The 12032-nt window shown below is 40.7% G+C and overlaps 1 protein-coding gene across 2 annotated transcripts in view; it reads right to left on the bottom strand.

The window, feature by feature from the left end:
- Positions 1 to 12032, bottom strand: part of RFTN2 (raftlin family member 2) — a 66678-nt gene that overhangs the window by 14994 nt on the left and 39652 nt on the right. The window lies entirely within an intron of this gene.

Raw genomic sequence — 12032 nt, 5'->3', positions numbered from 1 at the left:
TCAGGTAGAGAATCCCACTAGGGAACCAGGCCTAGAACTCTGCAAAGATGAGGAGGGCTCAGGGCAGAATTATTCTTCTTGAATAGAAAGCAGGAGAATGTCAGGGTAGGGATTGTGAGTGACCTGGAGTGAGTTCTTTCCAACCCATTATAGGCTGAGGCAAGTCTGAATGCCCTAGGATGTGATGTTTTACCTAGAGCAGGCTTCTCTGGGATGCCTGGGTGGCTCAGTGGGTTAAGTGTCTTTGGCTCAGGTCATGATCCCAGGGTCCTGGAATCGAGTCCCACGTCAGGCTCCTTGCTCAGCGGGAGCCTGCTTCTCCCTCTCCCTCTGCCGCTCCCCCTGCTTGTGCTCTCTCTCTGACAAATAAATAAATAAGTAAAATCTTAAAAAAAAAAAAATAGAGCAGGCTTCTCGACCTTTCCTAGTGGGGTAAAACAGTAAATGAAGAGATGCCTTCTCAAAGGCTATCTTAGGACAGTCTTCAGAAGCCCAGGTAAGACTGTGGAAGGTCAGCATTTTCCCATCTCTTGGGGAGGTCCTTAGAACAAGCGCCTCAATTTGAAATATGTCTGAGACTGCTATGTCCCTGGTTTTCTGAGGGCCATTCTGAATTTTTTTCACTTTGTTGTTGTTGTTGTTTTAGTTTATTTATTTAAGTAATCTCTATATCCAATGTGGGGCTTCAACTCACAATCCTGAGATCAAGAGTTGCATGCTTTTCTAACTGAGCCAGCCAGGCGCCCCAGGGCCATTCTGATTTAAAATGTGTCCTGCTCTTTTCAGAACATCTGTGAGGTATGGAACTCTTTTTGGTCTGGAGAATCTAAACATGGTAGAACTAAGGGAAAGAGGTCTGAAGCCTTACAGAGGGACAACTATTTGGCAGGGTGAGTGCCTCACTGTCTCCAGTGGCTCCTGAGGTAATTCTATTTACTGAGCTGGGGTGGAATATTTGCCTCATAGCACAGATTCTGAAAGTATTTGACTGATGATGTCATTACAGGACCAGAGAGTAGTTAAAATGCCCCAGATACTCAGAGGTCAAGACCTCTGTCTCCTATTCCCTGCAGCAATTTTCATCCAAAAAGTTAACTGAGTAACTTTGTATTTTCCTGCAAGGAATTTAAGAATCTTCAAATTCTCTTTTAGACTATTATTAATAGGCAATCATGCTTTGATGTAACAGAAATGAATGCAGCTTTTGAGAAACGCTAGATTTACATATAAGCTCTGAAAGAGTTCTGGCACAACCTGTGTTGGTCAAGAGTGTAAGCTGCAAGGATAAGCTCGTCAAGGGAATAGTCTGCAAAGATATGAAAACATTCATTAGTTCTTCCTTCCTGAGGGCAGCAGATAATCCCTGTGCCCCTGTTAGCATGAGGGCACAGGCAGCACAAGGGACGGGTCAGCCAGGGCAGGCCTGGGGGCGCTAAGTTCCCTGCAGGCAATGGAGGGGAGCAGGATGAAGGGATAAAAGGGCCCAGACTGGGGAAGGGAAAGGAGGGTCATAGTACAGAAGAAGGACCAGGAAAGCATCATGACTCCAGAGGCCAGAGTTCATGTGGGACCCGGGGCGTTGATCCAAACTAAAGGAGATAAGGCAAAGGTCAGATCAGTTGAAGTAGAGTGAAAGGATAAAGCCTCAGTCAGCTCTTGGTTCATAGCTAGGATCAGGCAAAAACCAGAGGGCAGGTGTAGACCTAGAAGAAGCAAGAGAGACCACCAGCATTGCTGCTGTCCCTGGGACAAGGGCCTTTTGCTCTCTGTCTTGGTATTACACTCACCTTTTAATGTGGGCAGACACTAGTGTAGGATCTGGGGAGAGTGAACCAGAGATTGTATTTACAGCAGAAACAGAGGAGTAAGGCCACAGATGGGAGAGAAAATGGGGTTTTGACCAGCTCTACAGCTTCACACTGAAATGTGCAGACACATCATTTGTCAGTGACATATTTATTAGAAAGGCAGTCGAGTGTGGGGGAAACAGCATGTATGGCTTTAGAGTCAGACCAACACTGGGTTTGCATCTGAGTGTTGCCACTTACTAGCTATGTGATGCTGAGCTAGTCACCAAGACTTTCTGAGCCTCCTGTTTTTCTTCTGTAAAACAGAGGTGGTTCTAACAATATCAGTGAGGTGGTGGAAGTAAAATTCTTAGCATGGATCCTGAAGCATAGCAGACAGTCAATAAATGTTTCCTTCTCTCTTCCTTACCTTCTTCTATGCCTTTCATATGAAAACAAAAAGAAGACTTTCTATTTGGGTGTTGTTTAAGGGAGCAGGGTTTGCTATGGCATCTACAGATTACCAAGAAAAAGACTGGCTTCCCAACAACAGAAGACCTCATGGACTAAACTAAGAAGGGTAACCTGGATTTGTGTGGTGCTTTTGATGTACTGAGTGCTTTCCTTGTAAATGAGGACGCTTGTTTCTTATGATAGCCTCCCCCACCTTCTAGAAAGATTTTATTTTTAAGTAATTTCTACACCCAACGTGGGGCACGAACCTACAACCTCAAGATCAAGAGTCACACACTCCACTGACTGAGCCAACCAGGCACCCCTCTTCTGATAACTCTTTAAGGTGGGCACAAAGGTATTATTTTCCCCATTTTGTGGATAAGGAAATTGAGACCCAGAGTTTTTAAGAGTTTTGTCTTCAGTCTCCTCTATTTCCCACACCAGCATACTATCTATACAACAAGTGTAGAAGGGATTCAGTAAAGCCCTGATTACAGAGAAGAGTGGCCTAATTTAATTCCATTCTGACTGGAAAACTTTGTAATGAATGGATAAGCATAGACTATTTTGCAAAAGTTCAGATATTTATGTAGCATCTCACAAATGTATCATTTCAGCTTATAATGTTTAGGAGTTGTAGTGGAGAATAATGAAGAAAATAAAGACAAGTGTTCATTTTTTTCCTGGGCCAATTAGACTATTTAAACAGACCACACAGGTCCTGGTGTTTGTATGGCAAAAGCAAAGAGAGACAGGAGCAAGATCTTGACCCATGGAATTTAAATGCCACATATAAGGTGGATCATTGAAATTGTGCTTTAAAAAATTCGCCCCATGAATTCAGTTAAGAGTGAACAGCATTACTAAACAAGCACAAAAACAAAATTAAAAAGCAGTTCTATCACAGTTTGATAATATCTTTAGTGACATTTAAACTTTTAGATTGTTTTTGCAGGAAGTAATGAGGACAACAGGAACTTGTGCTTGGTCCAATATTTGCTTATGATTTCAAGAATTTTTTTTAAAAGATTTTATTTATTCATTTGACAGAGAGAGAGAAAGCATAAGTAGGGGGAGCGGCAGGCAGAGGGAGAGGGAGAAGCAGCCTCCCTGCTGAGCAAGGAGCCTGATGTGGGACTTGATCTCAGGACCCTGGGACCATGACCTGAGCCAAAGGCAGACACTTAACCAACTGAGCCACCCAGGTGCCCCTCAAGCATCTTTGAAACAGAGCTGGAACACTTAGAATTTATGGATAGGTGGGAGCAAGTCTTTCTACATTTTTCAAAATATAAAAAAACCAAGATCATGGTTGATGGTCCTGTGTGAATTGTCAGTTGCTCATGTCTAGTCTTGGAATTCCTGCTTGTGGTATTCTCCCACCAGAATGCCCATGACACCACCTCTGCCTCTTTCCAGGCTGTCCATCTTTTGAGATTCATTTCAAGGTGACCTCTTTCAGAAAGTCTTCAATGATCCCTCAACTGAAGAGCAACACCTCCTTTTTGGGGCTCCCATGGAACCCTCATATGGAGCTCATTCCCTTTACCAGGTCTTGTTGCTGGTACACATTTCCCCCTACCATGTCTGAGCTCCCTGAGGATCTTGTCTCCTCATCTTTGCATCTTCCATGTTAATTAACAGAAAGTCCCCTTTCTAAATGGTGCTCAGCAAATATTTGAAGACTCGAAGACTGTATGAAAAGGTGGTCATTTGGTTTCTGTGTTAATGTATTGATGTCCAGAACATGCATTAAAAAAAATCATAAAAGTGAGCAAAGTCTTGGAGGTGAAATAAAAGGCTTCTTAGGTATTTTTACATCTATGATGTTCACTGACGTTTATTATAACTCTTTTAAGCTTTAACTATTCCTTTTCCTTCTCACAAAACCTACCCTTTAGGCACAGCAGCTTATAATAACTGTAGCTTAGAGAATTTTGTGTTAGAGATATTAAAATGGCCCATGTTATAGCCAAATTTAAAAATAATTCACTTCTCCCCTTCCCTAGCTGCTTCAGGAAAGGGGAAGATTTTCTTAAATGATATACCAAGAAGGGTAAAAGATAGATACATTTGGGGGTGCCTGGGTGGCTCAGTCGTTAAGTGTCTGCCTTCGGCTCAGGTCCTGATCCCAGGGTCCTGGGATCAAGCCCCGCATCAGGCTCCCTGCTCAGTGGAAACCTGCTTCTCTCTCTCTCTCCCACCCCCCCTGCTTGTGTTCCCTCTCACTGTGTCTCTCTCTGTTAAATAAATAAATAAAATCTTAAAAAAAAAAGATACATTTGCCTATTTTAAAATTAAAAACTTCTGTTAATCAAAAGACATCACAGAAAGAGTAAAAAGACAAGCCACAAAGAATTAGGGAAGATAATTACAACACATGTAAAAAATAAAGGACTGATATCCAGTATATATATAAAAAATTCTTATAAATAGAACTTTAAATGTGGGAAAAAGATTTAAATAGGTGCTTTATAAAAGGAAAATCCAAATGGCCAATAAACATATGAAAATGTGCTCAGTCTCAGTAGTAACTGGGTAAATACAAATTAAAACCACACTGAGATCATACTGTATACACACTAGGATGACAAAATGTAAAAATCTGACAATATTTTTATTGGAGCAATGGGAACTTCATATTCTGTGGTTAGGAGTGTAAACTGCAACATTCCACTTGGAAAGAGTTTGGCATTTATCTAATAAAGCTAAAGAAATGCCCTATGACCCAGCAATTCCACCTCTAGATCTATACCCTTGAGAAACTCATGGCTATGTGCACTAGGATCCCTGCTCATGTTCAGGACAGCGCTGCTTGTCATAACCAACCTTTGGAGGCAACCAAATCACAAGTAAGCAGGATGGATAAAGAAATTGCTACATGCAACAACAAGGGTAAATCTCATAAACAATGTTAAGTGAAAGAAACAACACGTTGAAGTATATTTTATATTTGTATATCCATATGCATAAAATTCAAGAACAGGCAAAACTAAATTGTGTTGTTTAGGTATGCATGCATGAGTGATCAAACTCTTAGGGAAAGCAAGGAAGTGATTATCCTAAAAATTAGGATGTTACCTCTGAGTGAAAGGAGTAGGAAATACATGGGGGTGCTTCTAAGATGCCAGCAACAGGCGGACTGTTCCTTGTCCAGTGTAAATTATACAAGTGATTACAATTACACCCATTTGTGTTTTGTGCACTTCCTACGGGTGTGTTTAAGACAAATTGTTTTAGGAGTACGTGCAATGGTGACATGCGGGAGAATGTAGATTTACACATGATAAATATGCTCCCTCCCCTTTCACATTTATTTTTTGGTAAAAATCAGTCTTGAATTCTTTGGGTTTTGAATTAGAAGAGGTCTTTAGGAATTCATTGGCCTGTATTCATTTTTCCTTGAATATATCCTGCACTTTCCTGTTTTTTTGGTTAAGATTGCTAGAGAAAGGAAATAATCTGTGGTATTCATACCTTAACTTTCCACATTCTATGCACATGGCAGACATCACTAATTGGTCACTGCAGTCTTTTTTGCTAAGCCTGGTTCTAGTCTCAGAATCCTTGGATTTTATAGTGTTACAGGCAGCCACTACCAACAGATCAGTGCTGCTACATGAGATGAAACCGAGTAATAAATAGTTAGCCCTATCTGCCACCAGGAGTATTCTGCTCTCTAAAACTGCTTTTGGAAGCTCTGTTCTTTCCTAAAGGTCCCCCTCAGATACCACTGTTTTCACAGACCTGCCCTCCTCCTTCACGGATGTCTTCAAGCATATTCACCTGCCTTATGCTCAACTCTTTTCATTATTGCTTCCTCAAGAAGACTTTTTTTTTTAATTTTTAAATTTATTTATTTGAGAGAGAGAGAGCATGAGAGGGGGGAGGGTCAGAGGGAGAAGCAGGCTCCTCGCCGCGCAGGGAGCCCAATGTGGGACTCGATCCCGGGACTCCAGGATCATGACCTGGGCCGAAGGCAGTCGCCTAACCGACTGAGCCACCCAGGTGTCCCTCAAGAAGACTTTTTTAGATATTTATCCTCTAATTCCCCAAATCCCCCATTAAATTTTTTTTAAAGATTTTATTTATTTATTTATTTGAGAGAGAGAGAGAGAGAGAGAGGAGGAGGAGGAGCATGGGGGGAGCAGAGGGAGAGGGAAAAGCAGACTCCCTGCTGAGTGCAGAGCCAGGACCCTGAGATCCTGACCTGAACCAAAGTTAGAGGCTTCCCTAACTGAACCACCCAGGCGCCCCATGCCCCCTTCCCCCCTTTAAATTTTAATACTAAAGAGGGCCACCTGGGTGGCTCAGTTGGTGAAGTGTCAGACTTTGACTCAGGTCATGATCTCAGGGTCCCAGAATCAAGCCCTGAGTCTGGCTCCTTGCTCAGCAGGGACTCTGCTTGTCTCTCTGCCCCTCCCCCTGCTCATACTTTCTGTCTCTCTCACTCAAAAAAAAAAAAATAAATAAATAATAAATAAATAGTATCTTTAAAACTAGAGATATGCTGTGTTTGTGTTTAGGTACTGTGACCTTTTGTAGGACCACAAACCACTGTAGTATCTTAAGATTTCTTCACCTCCTCCCACAACCAATTTTCACTACCCTGGGGCAGTATTGCTCCTATTGTGAATACAGACTGTAGACCTCCACTGCAAGACCTGTCATGATCTGTTCTGCATTAGTTATGTGTATGTTTTTAAAAGATTTTTTTATTTAAATTCAATTTAGTTAACATATAGTGTATTATTAGTTTCAGGGGGAGCTGCATTAGTTATCTGTAACTGTGTTGTGTCTCCAAGCCAATTATGAAGCCAGAGTCAGCCTCTAGAGTGGATAAAATATTACCTTGTACATACCAGGCACTCAATAGATACTTGAGTTGAACTGAAAGAACATTTTAAAATAAAATGTGAAAATGTGATTCAGTTTGAATACAGCTGAGCTGGTTCCAAATGAGTGGTTTATCTGCAACTGCTTGGTCGTTTGTGAAATAAACATACTCTTATAAAAGTTTTCATTTATGGTTCCAAAATCCATTAGACTAGAGGAAACAGAACTGTTATGTTAATTTATATTTTCTGATTAGTTTTGTATCATTTCATTCGTTAATTAATTGCCATGTTTAATGTTTGCAACTCAGAAATGAATAAATCCTTGCTTTTCATATTTTAATGAAATAAAATTCACTTTTTAAAAGCAAAATTAAAAAATTATTTTAGCATGCACCTTTATAGCTCTGTGCTTAGTCACAAAGTTCCTTTGCCTTATGACCCTGGTTTGTTTCTCGGGGTCATACTCACATTAATATGCTGTGTTAAAAACTAAAAAGAGCACTCCCACAATTTAGCTCCTCCTAACCCCTCGGCTTGACAAAATGTTAAAAATTTAAGTTCAGTTGACGAAGTGGTTAACTGGAAGTATCTACAGTAGACAAAATGACTATTTTAAAAAACGTGGCCTTATCAAAATGCTGCTCACTGCAAGATTACTATGAGCTTGACTCTGAATTACACCATACTGTTTCTACAGAATTTAAATTAGAAAGGGAAGAGAACTGCATTAAAATGGACCAGACATGAAGCCCTAGCCTTTCCCTCAACTGTGTATAAATATGCAGCTTCTGCTTTAGCTGCCACTTGAAGGTTGAGAGGAAATCCTTGGGGCACATAAGTGTCTCAAATGACTACGTAGACTTCTCAGTGCTTCTGGGCTGTGGTGACCGCAAGGCTGTGGAGCCTTGTCTGCAGGGGCTGCAGAGAACGCAAGACGGAGCAGGGCCCCCAACATCACAGCGAGAAGATAATTTTCTCTTTTTGTTATTCAGATCTTGTTCTTAAGGATCAGACTTGTTCTGTATTCTCAGAACAGTGTAACTTGATTCACTGTACCCCAAAGACCCTGTCTTTAAATTCTGTCTTCTGAGATATGAGGGTGTACACCTTTCTTCTATATTGTGTTCTAAAATGCTTTCTCTCTCTGTAAGGCTATAATTCAGTGTTTCTGAAAGTACATCAGAATCACCTTGGGTTCTTGTTAAGATGCTCCTCCCCTACCCATCCCTTTCCAGATTATTATTCAGGGAGTGGGGAATGACCCTGCTGGTTTGAGGTAGCCAAACAGAGGGAACTTGGGCTCCTCTTACATTTTATTCTGGTGATTATTTTAAGGTCAGCAATATTAGCTGCTAGTTGGGCTAATTTGATCCTCTACCAGATTTGCCCTAAGAGTTTAATGTCAATTTTCACCTTGATTTCTTGAAAAGAAAATAATTGGGCCCATTTGTTAGTTATCACATAGTGATAACGATTAAGAAGGGATTCTGGCAAGTTTTCACAGCTGACAACAATAACCCTGGAATAATGTAGTGCTATCCGATTACCACATTATCATGTTTCCATGGCAATGTCGCTTTAAACGTTGGTGGTATGATATTGCCTAAGATAATGAAGCAACAACCTTAGTGTAAGGACACACTGGGAAAATATTTTTATGCAAACTAGTAACAGAATATAATTGAGTAATGAAAGAAATGAGAGGAAAATACCTTATGTATAGACAGTTCAAGTTATGGTGTATGTGACAGAAGAGTGGGAAAAAGTTGAAATTGCTTAAGACACTATTGTTGTATAAGAGGCAAAAATATTTAAGGAGGAAAATTCTTACTGGAAAGGGTTCTAAGTCATGTGGGCCCCCCCAAAAAGATCATGACAGATATTGGTTTTTCTGGGTGTGTGTATGCTTGTAAGTCTGTATTTTTATAGTGTTATTTATTTCTGTTCCTTTATTTGGCTTGTAATCCTCAGTGCTGATTTAGTATATAGTGAACTACAGTATTTACATTTTCTGAACTATCTTGATTTAGGACAGGTTGAGCAATCACCCTTGCATAATTGGTTTCAACTCCTTCGGGATTTTGGTTCTGCTAAAGGATTAGCTATAAAATAGCTCTAATTTTATGGTCTTGCTTAATCATCATGACAATCCAGTAAAGCTGATATTATTGTGCCATTTTCCAGCTGAGGAAAATGAGGCTTAAGGAGTTTAGGTGACTTCCCAAGGTCACATGGCTAGTTCATGGTGAAGCTGTAATTAAAATGAGATCTGTTTTTAGTTCACAGCCTGGATTCTTCCTCTAGTTTTAGAGACCAAAAAACGTTCCGGCTCTATCCTCTACCTTGACCAAGATGAACTGTATGTAGTATTTTTCTTTATATTTAAAGATGACATGGCTGACAGTGAGTACTACCTTTGTGTGTACTGAAGCAGCTAAGACAAGCATATGATTGTTGCAGAGATAGCATATTTGGACAAGAATAAGAAGGCAGAGGATTAACAGGTTTTATCAATAATATTTGTTACCAGATAATAACAATGAACTTTCACCTTCATCCTAGGGCGTCTACCTTGCAGGCTCCTAGAAGGACCCAAGTTACAAAATGTAAAGGAACAAAATAAATATCAATATTACACAATGTTCCTGGCATATGGAAGAACAGTAGACATTGTTCTAGTGTGCCTTGTTGCATAAGGGCGATTATTGTTGAAAAGTATTTTTCTACTATTTTCTATCCAGGGTAAACAGCAGATTCTAAGCGGGGATCTGTTAAATGTTTACATGAGGATTCCATCCAACTTTGACGGTTTATATGTTTTTACTGCTCCTCTACAACCTATACTTGCGTAGGTACGTAAGTTCGACCTGCCTCAACCCAAATGCAAGCCTGATTATGTACTAAATTTAAGCTTAACCAGCCATAGGCTCCTTCAAGACACACTATATATAGTTCCACATCTTTTTATTAATTGATTTTTTTACTTAAAAAAATAAAAAAATAGGATAGATATGTGTTCCTTGTAAGAAGTCAAATCACAGAAAATGTATAAAGACAAAGTAGTTCTGTCCCCCATCCACAATCCCAAGAGCTGACCATTTACTAGAATTTGCTGTATAGCTTTTTAACCTTCACACACACCACTCCTTTTGATAGACATTTATATTGTGTTCAATTTTTTGCTCTTACAAAGTTGTTTAATGAGCAGTCCTGTAAGTAGACTTTTTGCTATTTTAATTACACATAAAGATGAACCTTCACAAGGAGGGCCTGAAAGTCCTACCCTGACCTCATAGTGCCTCAAGGGGTCCTAGGGAGACAGGAGAAGCTGGGATGGTGGTGAGGTAGTGGTGCTACCTCTGCTTCAGAACCAGTGGACTGCCACTCCTCATTCCACTGAGCCGGGCCTTCTACTCACTGGGGACAGCCTGTGATGTTATGCAGTTTGACACACAGGACAAGGTGGTCAAGTGTGGCTCCAGGTTCTACCACCCTCTCCCTTCACATTATACTTGAGACCTCTTTTCCCACCTGGTAGGCTAGACCTAATCAGTGCCCAGTCAGTCAGTCATACCATTTTAAGAAAATATTTTAAAAAGTTTTATTTTTAAGTAGGCCCCACCCCCAACATGGGGCTTGTACTCAGGACCCTGAGATCAAGAGTCACATGCTCTACCGACTGAGCCAACTAGGTGTCCCAAGAAAAATTTAGACTCATGAGAGCAGAATCTCTGAGTGAATGGGAGGGAGGTGATAAATATATATTTTTTTTATTGGGGAAAAAGGAACATGAAAGTTTCAAAATTTAGAGTACTTTTAGGAAGAGCTAACTATAAGGAGCTAGATGACACCCTAAATTATACACCTATGAGAACCATCAAAAAGATGAGAAGGCCACGTACACAAATTATTCTGAGAGGGGTGGGGAGTGGACTAGACCAATGCTTGGGCATGACTGTGAGGGGTAGAAAGGTAGGGATGAAGAGTTCCTTTCTCACTACCTTCTGCAAAATTCCTCTAATGTTAAGGAGCTTCAGGGGCCTGTGAAAATGCAGATTCATGGGTCTCACCCTCAAAGCTTCTGACTATTCCATTGGGGTGGGCCTCCAGCCCTTGTATGTGCATAGGCTCCCCAGGTGGTTCATACTGCTTGGTATGAAGACCGAATCTTGAGAATTACTGCTATACTGTGACCTGACAGGAATGTCACAGATTTAAAACATTGGGAAATAATGCTTCAGGGAGTTGTCACTCATAATGTGAGAACAGTTACCAATAGATCTCTGAGAAGAAAAGCAGCTTAATTGCTTACTTCTAACCCCTCCATTTAAAGCTTGAGTATCTTTGCTCTGTATCAACCTTTGTCCCTCTCCCTGAAGATGTGGTTTTATTATAAAGCCATGCCAATCTAACGTTTTAAAGTTTGTGGGGAAGTTGGGATACTGGACAGGGGTAAATTGCTAAGCTGGAAAAGCCAGAGAAGGCAGGAGGGTGGGTAAGACTGAGAAAGGAGGAGTTGCTACCTCGAGCTGCACCTGACAATTACTCAGTGTTAACTGGTTGGTCATTGAGGCTGTGGAAGGGGAAGGCCACTGGGACTGTGCTGTCCTCTGCAGGCAGCTGCGGCCCAGGCAGAACCTCGTTGGCACTCAAGCATTTTCTGGAAGCCAAGAAGGTAGATGGAACATCGCTGAGTCCAGGGGATAGCAAAGCACTTTATACAGAAGACTTAATTGGTTTCTCTCTTTCTTTCTCTTAAAAAAAAAAAAGGTACAATTCACTTTTTCCTTCACAGGAAAGGAAATAGGGAAGGTCAGCAAAAGGAGAAAAGGAAAAGTTGGTATTGGTGAAGTAATGGCATTTTTTAAAAAAGATTTTATTTATTTATTTGACAGAGAGAGAGAGAGAGAGAGAGGGAACACAAGCAGGGGGAGTGGGAGAGGGAGAAGCA

The sequence above is a fragment of the Eumetopias jubatus genome, unplaced genomic scaffold, assembly GCF_037043125.1.
Source record: "Eumetopias jubatus isolate StellerSeaLion01/CBP00866 unplaced genomic scaffold, mEumJub1_p1.0 scaffold_3, whole genome shotgun sequence".
Lineage (NCBI taxonomy): Eukaryota > Metazoa > Chordata > Mammalia > Carnivora > Otariidae > Eumetopias > Eumetopias jubatus.
The sequence above is the reverse complement of the archived record's forward strand: the minus strand, read 5'-3'. Positions and strand labels throughout refer to the sequence as shown.